The sequence below is a fragment of the Zophobas morio genome, unplaced genomic scaffold, assembly GCF_036711695.1.
Source record: "Zophobas morio isolate AGI-343-1 ecotype UQ-CSIRO unplaced genomic scaffold, CSIRO_AGI_Zmor_V1 ptg000014l, whole genome shotgun sequence".
In the NCBI taxonomy this organism is placed as follows: Eukaryota; Metazoa; Arthropoda; class Insecta; order Coleoptera; family Tenebrionidae; genus Zophobas; species Zophobas morio.
The window spans coordinates 13,645,815-13,663,479 of record NW_026972119.1 but is presented as its reverse complement, the minus strand read 5'-3'; the positions used below and the strand labels follow the sequence as shown (position 1 = coordinate 13,663,479).

The 17,665-nt window shown below is 31.2% G+C and overlaps 1 protein-coding gene and 1 non-coding gene across 2 annotated transcripts in view; one reads left to right on the top strand and one right to left on the bottom strand.

The window, feature by feature from the left end:
* The window catches only part of LOC135128550 (proteoglycan Cow), a 317,893-nt gene that overhangs the window by 47,176 nt on the left and 253,052 nt on the right, over positions 1–17,665 (bottom strand). The gene's annotated exons all lie outside the window — the stretch shown is intronic.
* On the top strand, positions 12,148–12,219 carry Trnae-cuc (transfer RNA glutamic acid (anticodon CUC)). The gene has a single exon. It is a non-coding gene; the product is annotated as a tRNA-Glu (tRNA).

The window sequence follows — 17,665 nt, the reverse complement described above, 5'->3', positions numbered from 1 at the left end:
TTCTCGATTTTTCAATTTTTTGATTTTTTTGATGTTTCGATTTCTCGATTTTTCGCTTTTTCGATTTCTCGGTTTTAGATTTTTCGGTTTTGAATTTTTGGATTGTTTAAATTTTTGATTTTTTGATTTTTAGATTTTTCAATTTTTCGAGTGGTGAATTTTTAAGGGTTGGGATTTTTCAAATTTTCAAGTCTCAATTTTCGATTTCGAGATTTCTACATTTTTAGATTTCACAATTTTCCGATTTTTCAATTTTTCGACTCTTCAATTTTTCGGTTTGTGAATTTCTCGATTAATCGATTTTTGAATTTTCGTATTTCTCGATTTCTCCACCTTGCAATGTTTCGATTTTTCAGTTTTTCAGTTTTTCAATTTCTCCATTTTTTAATTTTTCGATTTATCGATTTTTTAATTAAAATTTTTTCAATTATCCGATTTGGGCCTATTTTGATTTCTCAATTTTTGAATTCTTGAGTTTTCGATTTCTTCAGGTTTCAGTTTTTGAATTTTTCAATGTTTCGATTTTTCAAATTTGGGGTTTTTCAGTCCTTCGATATTTTAATTTTTTAAGTTTACAAATTTTAGATTTTTCGATTTTTCAGTTCTCCGAGATTTCTATTTTTCAAGTCGTCTACTTAATAATTCTTTGATTTTTCAGTTTTTGATTTTCCGATTTTTCGAATTTTTGAAATTTTATATTTTTCGGTTTTTAAATTTTTCGATTTTTCTATTACTCCATATTTCGATTTTTCAGTTCTTCAACTCTTCAATTTTTTCTTTTTTCGGGTTTTTGATTTTACGATTTCTTAATTTTTTAGTTTTTCGATTTTTAATTTTTTCGATTATTTGATGTTTCGGCCTCTTGATTTTTCAATTTTTCAATTTTTAAAATTATAGATATTTCCATCCCAATTTCTTGATTGTTCAATTTTTCAGTACTTTGATATTTCAATTTTTCGAATTTTGAATTTTAGATTTTTCAATGTATTGATGTTTCAATTTCTCGATTTTTCGACATTTTCGACATCACATTTTTAAGTTTTTCGGTATTTCTATTTTTCAATTTTTGGATTTTTAAATTTTAGATTTTTCAATTTTTCTATTTTTTGATGTTTCGATTTCTCCATCTTCGTTTTTCCGATTTCTCGGTTTTAGATTTTTTGGGTTTGAATTTTTGGATTGTTTAAATTTTTGATTTCTCGATTTTTCGGTTCTGAAATGTTCCGATTTGTTCTATTACTCGATTTCTCTAAATTTCTACATTTTTGGATTTCTCAATTTTCCGATGTTTCAGTTTTACAATTTTTCAATTTTTCGACTCTTCAATTTTTCGGTTTCTCAATTTCTGGATTATTCGTTTTTTTTTTAATTTTCCTATTTCTCGATTTCTCGACTTTTCAATGTTTCGATTTTCCAGTTTTTCAATTATTCTATTAATCAATTTTTTAACTTTAAATTTTTCAATTTTTAGTTTTTGGCCCATTTCGATTTCTCAATTTTTCGAGTTTTCGACTTCTTGACTTTTCGATTTCTCGATTTTTTAACTTTTCAATTTTGGGAACTTTACAATTTTACAATTTTTTGCTTTTTAAAATTTTTTGATTTTGAATTTCTCGATACATCGATTTTCCGAAAAGCAGCTTTAAACACAGGCTGTTTAAAAAATGGTTTACCAACTTAACGGTACATTATGAAGTCTAAACTCGAGAAAAATCATTAAAAAATTCCTGACGTCAATTTGACGTTGACAAAATCAAAATATAATACACAGTTTTAAAGTTTGTTATTACATTATAAAATGAAGAATACGATAGACTAAGACAAAATACCTCCAAAAGTATTTTCAATAATGAAAGTCCGATCGATTTCAAGTACCCAACATAAAATAGTGTATTAAACTATGATGAAATTTCGAGAAGAAAAATTAAAGTCTGATCTTCCAGGATTTCTTGGGCTGCACTTCAGAGGCGCGGAAAGTTCTGCCGAAATAATCTTCGACCGATTTTTAGAAAACTAAATGTATTCAAAAACGATGCATTAATTCTACACTTTGTCGAATTAATGCATCAACCGAACCCACAGACAACCGTTGATACTCCACTTCTAAACTGTTACACTGCGGTGTTACCGGAATTTACCGATTGTGGTAAACTTTCCTAGGATAGCGTCATTTGCAAACATGTTTATCTCTCGCAACGTAATTAGAGCTTATTGATTCCGTATTAAGCTCATCATGTTTAATGTGGGCCCATTTTTAATAACAGAATCCCTAATTGATTACGTATTTCCGACAGTATCTCGTTTTTGATCTGATTAGAGATAGTAAACAAACCGAATTCAGAGGGAGACCATATTAATGTGGCACATTAATAAACTATGTGCATGCATCGGACATAAAGCTATATTTGGAATTAACTGTAATTTGTGAAACTTTACAAAACACTCGTTATTTTAATTTAGCGGAACGCTCGAGAATTATTGCATTCTCGTGTCGATATAAATTGTGAGGCACAAAAGAATTTATTAACGATTAATGTGCCAACGTGTTATGGCAACAATATTTTTACAATTTCATGATTCTCTAACATTAAAACGAAGTTAATGTGGCGCTTTTAAAGTACGTTATTTGTGATGTTTCATCGTAAAAAGCACGGCGCTAGAGCTGCTTGGAATTTGTTTAAATCACACTTAAGCTGATCTAAAAATACGTGTTTGCAGGTTGGATTTCCGTGATTTGACATTACTTTTCCGGAAATTTTACATTTTACACAGGGTTTCTTTGCTTTTTAATTTTTTATTACAAAAGCTTCTTACACTGATTCTTCATTAATGTTTTATGATACTCATTCACGAGTAGATACTTAAAGAGAAAGAATAAGAAATATCGGTCCATTGTAGAAATAACCACAATAAATTTACTCTCTAGAGATCGTAGAAAAACGAAACTCTCGTCTTAGGCACAAAAAACGTGTTTTCTTACCGTTCTACTTTTTTATTAACACCAAAAAAGTTTCGTGGAACAATAGTTATTTTTTTTTATCAGTATTGTGTCTTAATTTTTTTAAATACATATTTTAGCTGCTTGGTTCTTTCTGTTGTAGTAAATTTTCCACTAAAATATTGTTCCAAGTCAACTTCTTTGTGTTTGTTGTTTTATAATTGCCACCCGGTAAGTTAAAGAGTTAAAACCCGATGGCAGTTTATACGTAACTACTTCAGAGCATCATCTAGGAGATATAGTTTCTGTAAATATCTCCTTAACTGGGTGCGCAATGTAAATTATAATCTAAATTTAACGTTCGAGGTATAATAAGGTCGACCTTATCAAACATACCTTGCGTACATTATAATATCTAAGATGATGACTTGCCTCGTATTATTTATTTGTATGGGGTAATTTTTGAAATTTCTGCTCTAGTTGGCCATGATGCTTACGTCAGTAGTTTCAATTGCATTGCTGATAAGAAAAGTAAAGAATCCTCAAAATGCCTAAGGTAAAATTATCCATGAAAGATAAAATCAAATTATGGTTAGGGAATAATTTGGACACTAATTTTCAATTTCTTTCTTCAACCAAAGACAATGACTTATTCTGCAAAGTGCGTGGAAAAGTTGTAATTAAACATTTAAAATACTGAAGCTTGAATTATGTTCACATTTTTGTTTCCTAGTTTAAGTGCGAAAAAAAATCACACTTTGAACAACACTGAGTGGCGATGCACATAAAAAGAACGAGAATAAATCCAGTAAACAGACTTTATTAAACATATTCGTTCCGACAATGATTTTACGCAAACTGGTACTAATTTGAAGGTGTTTTATGAAAATATAACACAGTTAACATGTATGGCACATGGGTTACATTTAGTGTCTGAAACAATTAGACTGAATTATCCAGATGTCAATGGGATAATTAGCGATGTTAAGAAAATCTTTTTAAAAGCACCAATAAGTGTAGAGGTTTATAAAAACAATTTACCAAACACACCTCTCCCACTTGAACCTGCATTAACCAGGTGGGGCACTTGGATTCAAGCAGCATTGTTTTATGCAGAACACTTTGATGTTTTAAAACAAGTCAGTAAATATATAATGGTTGTTTACTATCATTTTTATATTGAATATTTTTAGGTTGTAATGTCATTTGAAGCCACAGATGCACAAAGCATTATAAAAGCTCAAGAATTCCTGCATAAAGCAAACGTTAAAATGAACTCTTTAAAATTATTGCTGATGCAATAGAACAATTAGAAACTATAGGTTTAAAATTAAACCAAAGTATGGAAATTGTGGAAAAAGTGTATACATCTTTAAAAAACACACCAGGAAAGGTGGGGAAAATGGCGTTCCAAAAATTATGTTCTCTATTAAAAAAGAATCCAGGATACGATTTTATATGTTCAGTAAATAACGTAATTTGCGGTAATGGAAATGCTACCAACAATCCATACATAAATGAAAACGTAGATTGTTCAAAAACTCTGAAGCATGATAATGAGAATGGTATCAGAAATGCGTGGTCGGCGAAGGTAAACAATGATACAATCAACATCAATGAGACCATTTCAACAGTTAGTAAGTCCAGTTTTGGTCACCAATTAGAAAACTATCAAAGTAGTCTGATGAATGATATAATTAATCTTGACCCTATAAGTACTAAGGATGATATGAATATCTCTTCCATGGAGGGCACCGATTTTAAGTTAACTGATAAGGATAAAACTAAGATGGTTGATGTTATTCAAGATGATGGTTTTAAAAAGGTTATTCATAACAAGAAAAAAGTCAATATTATTAAAGGTAAACTTGAAGGGGGCAATTTGACCTTTAAAGCTGCAATTAAAAAACGATATATATATATATATATATATTGGCAATTTATCTCTAGATTGTAAGTCTAATGCAATTCAAGATTATCTCATGTCGAAATTTCCAGAAAGAAATTTTGAGGTTGAACAACTACCCAAAAGAGACTCAGCCAGGAGTATTGCGTTTAAAATAACTGTTGATGAGGACATGTTTAATAAATTACTTTGTGAAGATAGTTGGCCTTCTGGAGTAGTTATAAAGAAGTTTCATTTTTTTCGCAGTATAAGAAAGGATCCAGTAATGTCATAGGTAACTCCTTGCACAAAAGCAATTTTAGAGTATACTATCAAAATGTCAGGGGTTTGAACACTAAAATAAGTGATTTTTATTGTGAGTGTCTCTCTGAAGAATTTAGTGTAATTGTCTTGACTGAGACATGGCTTTATCCTGAAGTTAACAGTAGTGAGTTATTTGATAGCTGTTTTGAAGGCATTTTTATCTAGTGAGATATTATTAAATGTAAATACTGTTGAGCAGTTATTTGTAAAAATAACTGTTGGTTCAGTTGACATTATTATAGGAACAGTTTACCTACCTCCTGATTCTGGAATTGGTAAATACGTAGTGCATACTGAAACAGTAAATGATATATGTGAAAAAAATGTCAGTTCTTATATTTTCCTGGTTGGTGACTATAATTTACCCAACATCGTGTGGCATCCTGATGATGAGTTTAATGGTTACGTTCCTTTTTCATCCGCAGGGCTATGTGAATGTCACATTTGCGATTCTTTCTCTGCATGTGGTTTACATCAGTTGAATTGTTTTAAAAATATAGCTGGTAATGTACTAGATTTATGTTTCACTAATTTAGATGATTGTAACCTGTCATTGTGTAATTCCCTTAGTATTATTGATGCTAGTCATCCACCTCTTTTGATTGAAGTTGTTCTTGACTGCTTCATTGATACGAATTGTAATAAAGTTGAATACTATTTTGACTTTAACTCTGCATCTTACGTTGATATTTGTAGCTATTTTTCTGGTATTAAATGGTATTCAATTTTTGATAATATCGTTGATGTTGATGATGCAGTAAATATTTTCTATGAACATGTACATGCTGCTTGTGAGCAATTTGTACCAGTCAAACGCAAAGTAACTTCTTCGTATCCGAAGTGGTTTAGTCGTGATATTATAAATCTTATAAAGGCAAAGAAAATTGCTCATAAGCAATTTAAAAGAACTAGTACTAATACAGACTATGTGAAATTTGTAAATTTGAGAAGTTTATGTAAAGCTATGATTAAGAATGCGTATAGTGAACATATCTCTAATATTCAGAATGATTTGTTGTTAAATCCCAGTAACTTTTGGAAATTTATCCGCACAAAATCTAACTGTCAAATGCCACTGCCAATGAGATTGGGCAATGAAATTTTTTATAATGATATTGATATTTGTCAATGTTTTAGTAATTACTTTGGCTCTGTATATTGTAACGTTATTAATCCTAATTTTAATGCTGTTTTTGATTCAGTGGTTAATATTGATAAAATTAACATTCACTTGACAGATGTTAAAAGTGCGTTAGATATGATTGATTCTAACAAGGGAGCTGGTCCTGATTTCGTTCCTCCAAAATTTTATAAGAACTGTGGTAAGTCTTTAGCATTACCGCTGCAATTGTTGTTCAATTTATCATTACAATCTGGTAAGTTTCCGTCATTATGGAAGGTGACTCATGTTGTACCTATACATAAAGCAGGTAGTAAGTCTTCCATTGAAAATTATAGGCCTGTTTCCATCCTATCAACACCTTGTAAGATATTGGAATCGATAGTATACACTCATATTTCTTATGCTTTTAAAAATATTATCTCTTTGAATCAGCATGGTTTTTTTCGTAAAAGGTCAACTATAACTAATTTGTTAAGTTTTACTGATAATGTTATTAAGTCATTTTCTGAGAGTGCTGAAGTTCACACTGTGTATACTGACCTCAGCAAGGCCTTTGACAAAATTAGTCATAAAATATTAATAAATAAACTTAGCGCTTATGGTGTCTCTGGTCATCTACTTCTATGGTTCACTAGTTACCTTGATAATCGATCCCAGATTGTGAAATTCAAAAATTGCTTCTCGTCTTCACAGATTATTACCTCTGGGGTCCCACAAGGGTCAATTCTCGGGCCTTTGCTCTTTTCCATATACTCAAATGTAATTTTAGCCTGTTCGCTGATGATTTAAAAATATTTAAAACTATTAGGGATAGTAACGATATGTTTTTACTGCAAAGCGACTTAGATTCTCTCTCATTGTGGTGTAAGGACAACTTAATGAAATTAAATTATAGCAAATGTCAAGTAATATGTTTTAGTCGTAAAATTCTGGCATCAATTCCGTGTTATGCTATTGACAATAATTCCTTAAAAGTTGTTTCTTCCGTAAAAGACCTTGGTATCATTTTAGACAGCAAATTATCCTTTGTCCTGCATTGCGAATACATTGTTTCAAAAGCTAATAAAGTATTAGGGTGTATAAAGAGATACTGTCATGATTTTAATGATATTCGTACTTCTCTAGTATTATATTCATCATTGGTCCGTTCAGTTTTGGAATATGGGTGCATACTGTGGGATCCTATATATCAGATACATAAGAATAGAATTGAACGCATTCAAAATAAGTTTGTCAAATCTATTTTGTTCAAATTACCACTTAAGGTCTCTCATTCTACTAGTCTTAGTAAATCTTATTTGGGTTTGTCTTTATTAAGTGTACGTCGTGATTTTTACAAAATTTGTTTTATGTATAAACTTTTAAACAATATGTGCGATTCTGACATTCTTAATTCTATTATCTTAATGTTCCTCAGTTCAATATTAGACAAGCTCCCTTGTTCTACATTAAATTCAATTTTACGAATTATTTGTTGTTTTCACCACTTAATAATATATTATTTACTTGTAATTCTATTTATAGCAGAATTAACTTAAGTTAAGGCAAATCTTATTTTAAAAATATTGTAACATTCTCATGTGATTTTATTAATTTTTCTTTGTATTGTTTAAGGATGTTTTTCCGTCAATAAAGTAAGTAAGTAAGTAAATATTTAATTTTGCACCCATCACTTCTTGTGATCTGGAACGCACGTTTTCAGAACTTAAAAGTGTTTTAAGCGATCAAAGGTGTAAAACTTACAATCGAAAATTTAGAGAAATATATAATTTGCTTTTGTAACTCATTTTAAATACCTGAATTAATATTTTAGTTTTTGTTAAATGCGACTTGCTTTAATTTGATCACCATTTTTTTGCGATAACTTAGAATTAGTGGACGTAACTATAGATCGTTTATTTATTTAATCATTTTTTTGTTTGTTACACAAATGTTTCTATAATGTTTTGTTTAATGTTTTTTTTTAAATATATATTTTTTGATGTATGCTTTTCCGTTGAGCAAATATTTTTTCCTCCAGGTTTTTAACCTAAAATTTTTATAACCTAATTCGTCAATTTTGGGACCTAAAAATGTCTCCTTTTATTCATTTTTTAACGGCCTAAAATCCGAAGCCTACTGAGCAGTAATTTAGTAATTTAAAGAATCACAGGGTATTTATTTTATTCATTTTGTTTTTGTCGTCGTTCCATCGATCTTTTTTGTTTCATTAAGGTATGCGTAAAATGTCTACTAACTTATACTATTGCTACGTTTTCACCTTCTTTGTTGCTTGATTTATCTCGCCTTAAATGCACTTTACCCATTCTTTATAAGTTTATTGCCCATTTATTTTCTTTAGTATTATCGCAGCATCTATGAGTACCTACTATAACACTTTATTCTAGAAAGACGTTATCATTACGGCTTTCAGTAATGTAGGCAGGCAACTATAAGTTATAAAACAATGAGTAATCGAAGTTGGAGTTCTGGAAGAATTTAGTGTGTTTCCAGAAAGTGCAAAAATATTCGATTAGAAAGCAAGGACACATGTGTCAATTGCGACACGTGCAGGTAATAGTAATAATAAATTACTGGGGTAAACCATTCTTAATTTAATGAATAAACTCAAAAGAAGGCGGAACGAACTCAACACTGCTACGGAGACCTAATTAGACTACCGTTTATACTAGTATAAAATGTGATCATATAATTTGCATTTTTTTTGCAAAAATTTGAATGTCTAGGGGAAAAACCTCAAACCGGATTCATGCACCACAAGTGTAGAAGTATATTAGTGTACAACGTTTAAATCATTTTAATATAGAATCTTTTGAGATGTCGTAATCAAATTCTTGGTGGGGATGATTAGCCAAATTTTGGTGCAAACCACGCATTTTTCCAGAAAATAGAGATGTCATTTCTCATCTTATTACCCAGAATTCCTAAATTACCCTGCAATATACATCCGCACCATAAAGTTCCCTAAAACCCCCATGGATGCACTTTAGATAATAATGGGACCCAGCAATATCGTGGAATCCCGTTGTTTAGAGGTATAGAATTGAAACGTTCTTGATCGAAAGCCATTAAGCTCCAAATATGTAAGTATGTCAGTCTTTGACACGGAATTTACTCGTAGAAACAGATGTTTTTCCTTGATTGTAGGTTTGATAATAATTATTGTACATAGAAGATAAGTTTTGAGAAAAGAGCTTTAGTTTGTAGAGGTGTGTTTTGTATTGTCGCCTCGAGCCCCGGCCAAAGAAATTGGCCAGCAAGCTCCGAAGTGGGATAATTTTGATTAGGGTTTGAGCATAGGAAATTCTCACCGTTGTCAATGGCCGTAGAGCATCGTTGTAAACTATGGATATTTTTATGTATTGGACGAATTTGCCGACAGACCACCCGCTTCAAGTCATTGTTCTCTTTTTAGGCCAAACTGCGGGAAAAAAGTTTCCAGAGGAACCACGCCTAAAAGGAAGTGTTTGGTCAAGAAGTACCTCCTCTAATCAGCAAGGTACGACTTGGCTGTAAAATTTTGCCACAAAGTTTAGTTACTGTTTCGGGTTTGAAGTGATCGGTCGGGAAATTCTCCCGCGGATTGTTTTTGCTTTCAATAATTTTGTTTGCCTTTTTTTGTGTGGAGTGTACAGTTGTGGTAAAATGTATTCAAAATTGTTAGTGTTCATTTGCTTTAAGGTTGTCTTGTTTTTGATTAATAACGTAGGATTGCGTAGTGTGTGCGAAGAATAAAGGAGGCTGGTCGAAACTCCTCGGTAGTTTTCTTCCTTTCTTTGACAACCTCTCATTGGGGTTCTCGGTCTCAAAATAGTGAATTCTGTGACCTGGTGTCGACGCCGACAAAGCTTAGTTTTTTCAAATGTCGTTAATAAATAAGTTAAAGAAGAGTGGTCCCAATACTGAGCCCTGAGGAACCCTACATGATTGAACAAATGACCTTGAATGACCCCAAAAATAGGGACGAACTGCTGACGATTTTCTAAATAAGATGTAATTAGTTTTATAAGAGAAGATGTAAATCCAAAATTGGGCAGTTTCGCAGTATGAAGATTATGATTTATTGTATCGAACGCCCTAGAAAAGTCCGTGTAAAGGCAACCAATCTGTCCATGCTTGTCAAGAACGTCGGATAGGTATTGAGCTTTTACGGCTAAATTTGTTAGGGTAGATCTCTCCTTTACAAACCAATGCTGACATGTGGAAATCATTCCTGATATGTGAGGGTAGATGAAACTATGCAATACTTTATTACGTTATAGTGTAGCATATCAAAAAAGCTGCCAAAATCTAAAAGTGCTAAACTTTGTTACTTTTTAAACCTATTCTGTTAGCTGGTTCCTAGAACTCAAGAATGTTAAAATCACCCAGGATTAAGACTTTTGAGCCATATAAACATTGCCGTGATGCAAGAGTCTACAAAAGTACAACATATTGCTCAAAAGGACAATTTGGTGGAGCATAACCAACTGTAATGAAGAAGTCTGATTTAGCATTAATTTTACATTTAATCCCAAGAACGTCGATGTGTTTAATATTTCTGAAGCTATCGTTAAGAGAAGTTACATTCTCTCTGTTTGAAGACGCCTTCGAGAAGTTTCGGTCAGAACGATATACATCATAAATCTTAAGATCAGACAGTTCACCACTACTCACATTAGCAGTAAGCCAGGATTCGGTAAAACAGAAAATTACATTTTCTAACATCAAGGTTGTGTTAACATACACTTCCTTAATTTTTGTATTTAAACCCCTTACATTTTGGTAGTGAGTATATATTAGTTTCCCTAAGATGAACACGGCTGTTAGTTTAGTAGTAGAGAAAACATGAAAGTAGCAAATCGCCCGACGGACTCGATTACAATACTTCCTTCATTTATGCTCGGGAAGTTGAAAGGATCAAAAAGGAATATTCCAGAAATTCTAGAACATCAAAAAATTCACCTTGACGTTGTAGAAATAAGTAGTCCAGTGGAAGTATGAAACATTTGCAATATAAATTAGAATTCGATATAGAAGTAGATTCACTGATTTGAAATTAGTTCAGCGTAAGTAAGAAATTGAACGAGGAAGAGTTTTGAAAAAACCTAGGAGTTCAAAGTGACAAAAAATTCCGATGAAATCCCGTACGGGGTTAGCTTTGAAAAAGAAAGTTTGTTGACGACATGATTTATAAATATTTTAGTCGGGAAGAGCAGCTTTTTATGAGAGTGTCACCGGAAAAAATAGATTATATTTAATCAGTAAGAATATTTTTAGAAAGCTATAGTTGGGTCGCTAGCTCATTAACGAATAGATAAGAATCAGGCTAAGTATAGACTGAACTCAAATAGTTCTTGTCATTACCCTTGCTGGAATAAATATCGTCGAGTTTAATCTTTCTACTCAAATCGAAATCTAAGGTTAATTTACTCTACAGCACGGCTGACAAATATATATGAACAAAATAAAAATATGTAAATGTTCTACAATGTCAAGGTAATATTGTTGATCTTTTTTCAGCATCAATGAGCCTCTGTTATCGTATTAACTTTTTTATCTTTCGGTTGTCCTTTTCGATCCGGATCATCAGCCTACTGATGGATGGTTTGTTTGGATGGCCTAAAGCACTGTTCTAAAATATTTCATACACCTAACTCACAGTTTTCAGCTTTCTAAAAAAAAGAAAGGAATATTTTGTAGTAGAAATCGTACATGGAAAAATACAATAATTAATTTCTTGTTTAGTCAATTATCATGCACGAATAACGAATGTAGAAAGGCAGCGAATGTAAAGTTATGCTGTTAATTAAAGAAAATTAAACAGTATGATGATTTTGAAGTAAAAATAACATTTCAAGTGCTGGCAGAGAAATCCTAACACTGAAGCTTTCAACGTCCGATATGGTCTAGTGGCTAGGATACCTGGCTCTCACCCAGGAGGCTCGGGTTCGATTCCCGGTATCGGAAGCTTTTTTTTTTTGTTTTATTTACTCTTTCAAACGAACCGTATGATTTGGTTTTAACACCATCGGAAAACGAAAGCCATTTTTAATTTTGTTTGTTCGCCCATCCTTTCATTGCTTCAGATAAATTGTATTACTCAAATAGGGATGCTACGGTTTATTTAAAACCTCCGGTTGAATCGACTGATTAAAAACAGACGTTTCTCCAAATGTGATAACAGTGTTAATACTTAAAACCAGTCGCTACGTAACCTATTTCTATTAAAAAGGGTTTATCATCATTTTACTTTTAATTTTAGTGAAATTTTTACTTCAGGTATCTTTAAAAATCAAGATCTCAATTATTTACGGAAATTTCAGAATGCGGTTTTTAACACTGTTTTCAGCTTACAAAACGCCAGAAATGCAGCTACTAAGCTACTAGAAACTCATTTTTACTGTGTTTGATTACCGACAAAAATTGCGACAATGTGCAAAAAACGGCGTTCCAAAATTTCCTAAAATATCTGAGATATTGAGTTTTAAAGACACGTGAAGTAAAAATTTCAACAAAATTTAAAAAACATATAAACTGTTTTTAAAGGACTGTTCTCGCATGTGAAAGTCTTGGGCAGGTTATATTCAAAATTTCAAAAAAGTATTGAAAATCAAATCAGAAACCTTAATCCTATATCCCTAAAACTTCTGAAATTGATAAAGATCCGCTAACTTCTATGCCAGCTGTGTTATGACCTGATGATCTTGTAATGGTTGAAGTAATTGTCATCAATATAGCTAAGAATCATGTCGATTAAATCAGCTTTCAAACAAAAAAATCGCTACAGTCAGACACAAAGGCTTCAAGCTTACACTGCTCTTTTTGAGTAGGGGATTAAAAATGGTATTCATCGACAAATTCTGTTTCTTATTTTGGGTACAAAATGAAAAATGGAAGCAGCACACATGAGAATACTAAAAAGTTTACAGGTTGCCAGTGTTCTAGAACTTTTTTTTAAGTGACTATATTCTGCATACATTTTTAAACCACTCTATTTTCTGGCTTGTGATGTGATTCTTTTGGAATATTCGTATTCTTTAGTTTGGAAACGTTCCCGGAATTGTGAACTTTTCCATTTGCAACTTTTGCTTCTTCTTACCCAAATTGTTCTCAATTATCACAGATAGCCAAGCAACATTACTTTTTTTTTGAAATTCTAGTTATAACTCTTTTTTCGTACTCGTTTCCGAAAAGAATTCTCCTCAAATTAGCGAGTAATAAAAAACACGATCAACAACAGCCATGGATTTTGATCTGATATAAGTTTTGACAATTTACTGTCATTTTGGAAGTTTGAGTTGAAAATCCAACGATCAAAGACAAAAACCCATTACTATATTTAATCGTGTTTTTTATTGCTCTCGTGGAAGGATATTGAAATTAAAATTTTTCTGTCTCCTCTAGTTTCCGAACAAAAGCTTGCTGGAACTTTCTAGAAATCACATCAGTTAACGGTTCTCTGTAACTTTAATTCTGAACGAGAGTACCTATAAATTCTTCTATACTTAAATTTTTATAAATAATATACTTTTAAATCATTTCCTTTCTGTTTTTCGATTTTTCTTCAAAAGTCTGAAATTAAAATTTCCCTAATTCATTTCCTCAATTTCGCCATTTCTAATCGCACTGTGTACTAATAGGATTTATTTGAATAAGGATTTTGTGGCACCATAACCACGAAATTCAAAAAATTACTAATGTTTGTTTATATTTCTCATCTTGGCCCTATATTATTTTTTTTTAGTTTTAATGATGTAAACGTAATTAAAAAAAATGTTTCTTACTTATAATAATGTAGATAAGACCAGACATCCACAGCGTAAGAAGAAAAAAGTACAGGGGTATGTTAAACAGCATTTGTCATGAAAAATTTTGAGGTGACACTATCAAATTATTGGTGAGGATGACCAGACAAATCTTGATTAACGTTTTACATGTATATAATATTCCTGAAATATCTAAGAAATTTGACAACAATCAGTTTAGTAGTTTAGGAGAAACTATGGAACAGATTGGCTCAAAAATTTTGTCAACGTTTTAAAGTAAAATTATCACGAATCTAGTAAATCCCTAATCAAAATTCACCTATTCAACTTTCCCAAAAACTTAATTGCATTATTTCAAAATTTCTGTTTTGTTCATTTGTAACTTTATAACGTCTTTACATTTTTTAAATTGTTTATGTTTGTATAAAAATAAATAGTAAATAGAACACTTCATTTTGTTAATTAAATCAGAAAAAATTTATCTAATTTTTAAGAAATTCTGGCTACAGAGTAAATAAATCAAGGCCGATCTGTAAGTCACAGGTTCAGATGTATGTTTTTTCATAAAACTTAAATAGCATTTACCATGCAAAATTTTGAGGTGAGATAATTAAATAAATTGTTGCTGGGGACGATCAGGCAAATTTCGCTCAACTTTTGACCACTCCTGGAATACATATTTGTCTACTAAAGGTTGACACAGACAACAAACGACAGACGACAGGCAGACGATAGGCTATACACAGACGAAAACGGGAGATATATTTTTTAATACTCTAGGCTAAGGGTTACGAAACGTCGGGAAACATGAAAGTAGCTATTGGACGGATGGACCCTATTACATGCAAAATGTATGTGAAAAAATTTTGTGATTTAGGGGTTAGTTTAAATCAATAGTTGTCATGTTCTTTTCATAGTTATTATTTCCAAAATTAGTAAGTGGTTGGTCTTTATTTTGAGATGGTGCTCTGAATTCAACGATATCATCATATTTAGAATATAGCATTATTAGTCCCCATCTCTTGTGCTTTCATTATAAAAAATAAAAATATAAAAAAATATATAAAATTTGTGTGCGCTAAATTTCGTATGTTCTATTCAAGTAAAAATTATATAAATATTATCTTTTAGCTTATTTTGGTTTATCGCTGTTACAAAAATTAGTCCAATGTTATTTAGACAGAACTTTCCTCGCCCCTGTGTACTCCAATAAATTCAGCCTCTTGGAAAAATCACAATTGATTATGTAAAATTTTATTTATATAAGTAGATAATAACTGTTAGAGAGTAAAAAATAAAGTGGATCATGAAAGAACCAAACCCGAAACGTTCATGTTATTAGTACGACGCTCTACTCACTCGTTTTTAGGGCCTTGCTCTATGTTCCTTTGATGTTATTGCAAAAGGTGGATTTTTTTGTAAAAATCTGGACGCCTAGAGTAAAAAGTCAAGGCAGATTCATATATCACAGGTACAGGTGTATGTCTTTTGATAAAATTTAGCATTTACCATGCAAAATTTTCAGGTGAGGTCATTAAATTGTACATGGGGATGACCATTTACATGATAGTCCTAAAATAACTAGAAAATTTTGACAACCATCAGTCCAGTAGTTTCGGAGATTACCTGTCTAATAAATATCGACACGGACGACAGTGGTAATATAGGCGACAGACAGGTTGCACATGGACGAAAATGAGAGATATATTCTTTTATACTCTCAGGGTCATGAAACGTGGAGAAAACATGAAAGTAACCATTCGATGGATGGACTCTATTACATGTAAAGAATAGGTAAACAATTTTGTGATTTAAGGGTTCGTTTAAATCGATAGTTATATATATATTTTTCATAATAACAATATAAACTAATAAGTGATTGGTCTTTATTTTGGGATCTTAATACATTTTAACGCTTTGTTCAGTTCATACTTAGAATATAGCACCATTATTTGGTCTCCATATTATTGTAGTTTTTGTGAATTAAATTTCAAATGTTCTATTCAAGTGAAAATTTTACAAATATTATCTTTTAGCTTATTTTGGTCTACTTCTATTTGAAAAATTGGTTTAAAGTTATTTAGACAGAACTGCCCTCGCCTCTGAAGAACAGTCCAACAAACCCATCTTCTTCGAAAAATTATAATTAATTCTGAAAAATTTTATTTATACAGTTAACACCAGTTAAAGACTAACAAAAAAAATTGGTCTAAAGAGTTTAGACAGTACTTCCCTCGCTGTCGGAAACTTGACGACTGCATGCCTATTGTGTTTTTTTCTCATTACATTTTTGTAGTGGGAATTTAAAAAAAATTGCGATGACGTCATCAACATTTTTGCAAGGACACGTATATCAGTTGGGATAGATGTAGTGTAATACTAAGAATAAAATTATTGTATTCTCAAATTTTCGGGAAAATGAATTGGGTCGTTTTGAATATTGATTTTTTATAATCAATAAAATAATGAAACAATTTACTTACGTATACGGCAACTGAAAATCGTTTATGTATAAACATTCTTAATTTAAGATGACAAGCGTAACAGCATACGTGCATGAGAGTCAAACAGAGAAACTGTAAACAAAACGACCATCGGTTTTATTGCTTCGACTTCCGCTTATTATATAAAACATTGGGTTTTATTTTAATTCTTGACGGTGAAATTCACAATTGGTTGATTATAAACATGTCTATTTCACATTCGCGGAACCAAGTGAACGAATAAAACAAATGCAGGTCTGTAATGTTAAAGTCGATGTAAATAAGCGTGCTACCCTTATGTTTCAACCGAGTTTTTCCTTTAACAAATTTTGTGTCTACCAAATTGGGTTGGTTGGGGTGTAAAACTAATAATAAGTGTTGCCTTTAATTTAATCAATAAAATAAATTGACTTCATTAATTTTTTTGAACCACCTGTTAAGAAAATCTAAAAAATATGAATGGAATGATAAATCACAAGTACAAACTCATCATATTTTTTGCATTTTAGATAGGATTTATTCAGCAAAATTTAAGGGTGACGTCATCAATTTTTTTAGGAGGGATGAACAAATACATTTTGAACAAAAGTTTACCATGCTTATAATAACTTTAAAATATTCCCAAGATTTCAAAGCATTCGGTTTTGTAATTCCTGATTAAATCGATAAAATAAATTCACGCCTTCATTAATTTTTTTGAGTCACCCTGCATATGCAAATCCAAAAATGTGAATGGAATGATAAATCACAAGTACAGACTCATCATATTTTGTACATTTTAGATACGATTTATTCGGCAAACTTTTGAACTGACGTCATCAGTTTTTTGTAGAAGATAACCAAATATATTTTGACTAAAAATTTATTATGCTCTTTATAACCTTAAAACATCCGCAAGATTTCAAAGCATTCGGTTTTGTAGTTCCTGATTAAATCAATAAAATAAATTTACGCATTCATTAATTTTTTTGAGTCACCCTGTATATGCAAATCGAAAAAATTTGAATGGAATGATAAATCACAAGAAGAGACTCACCATATTTTGTACATTTTAGATAGGATTTATTCAGCAAAATTTTGTGGTGACGTCATAAATTTTTTAGGGGTGACGACCAAATACGTTTTGATCAAAAATTTACCATGCTTATGATAATTTTAAAATAT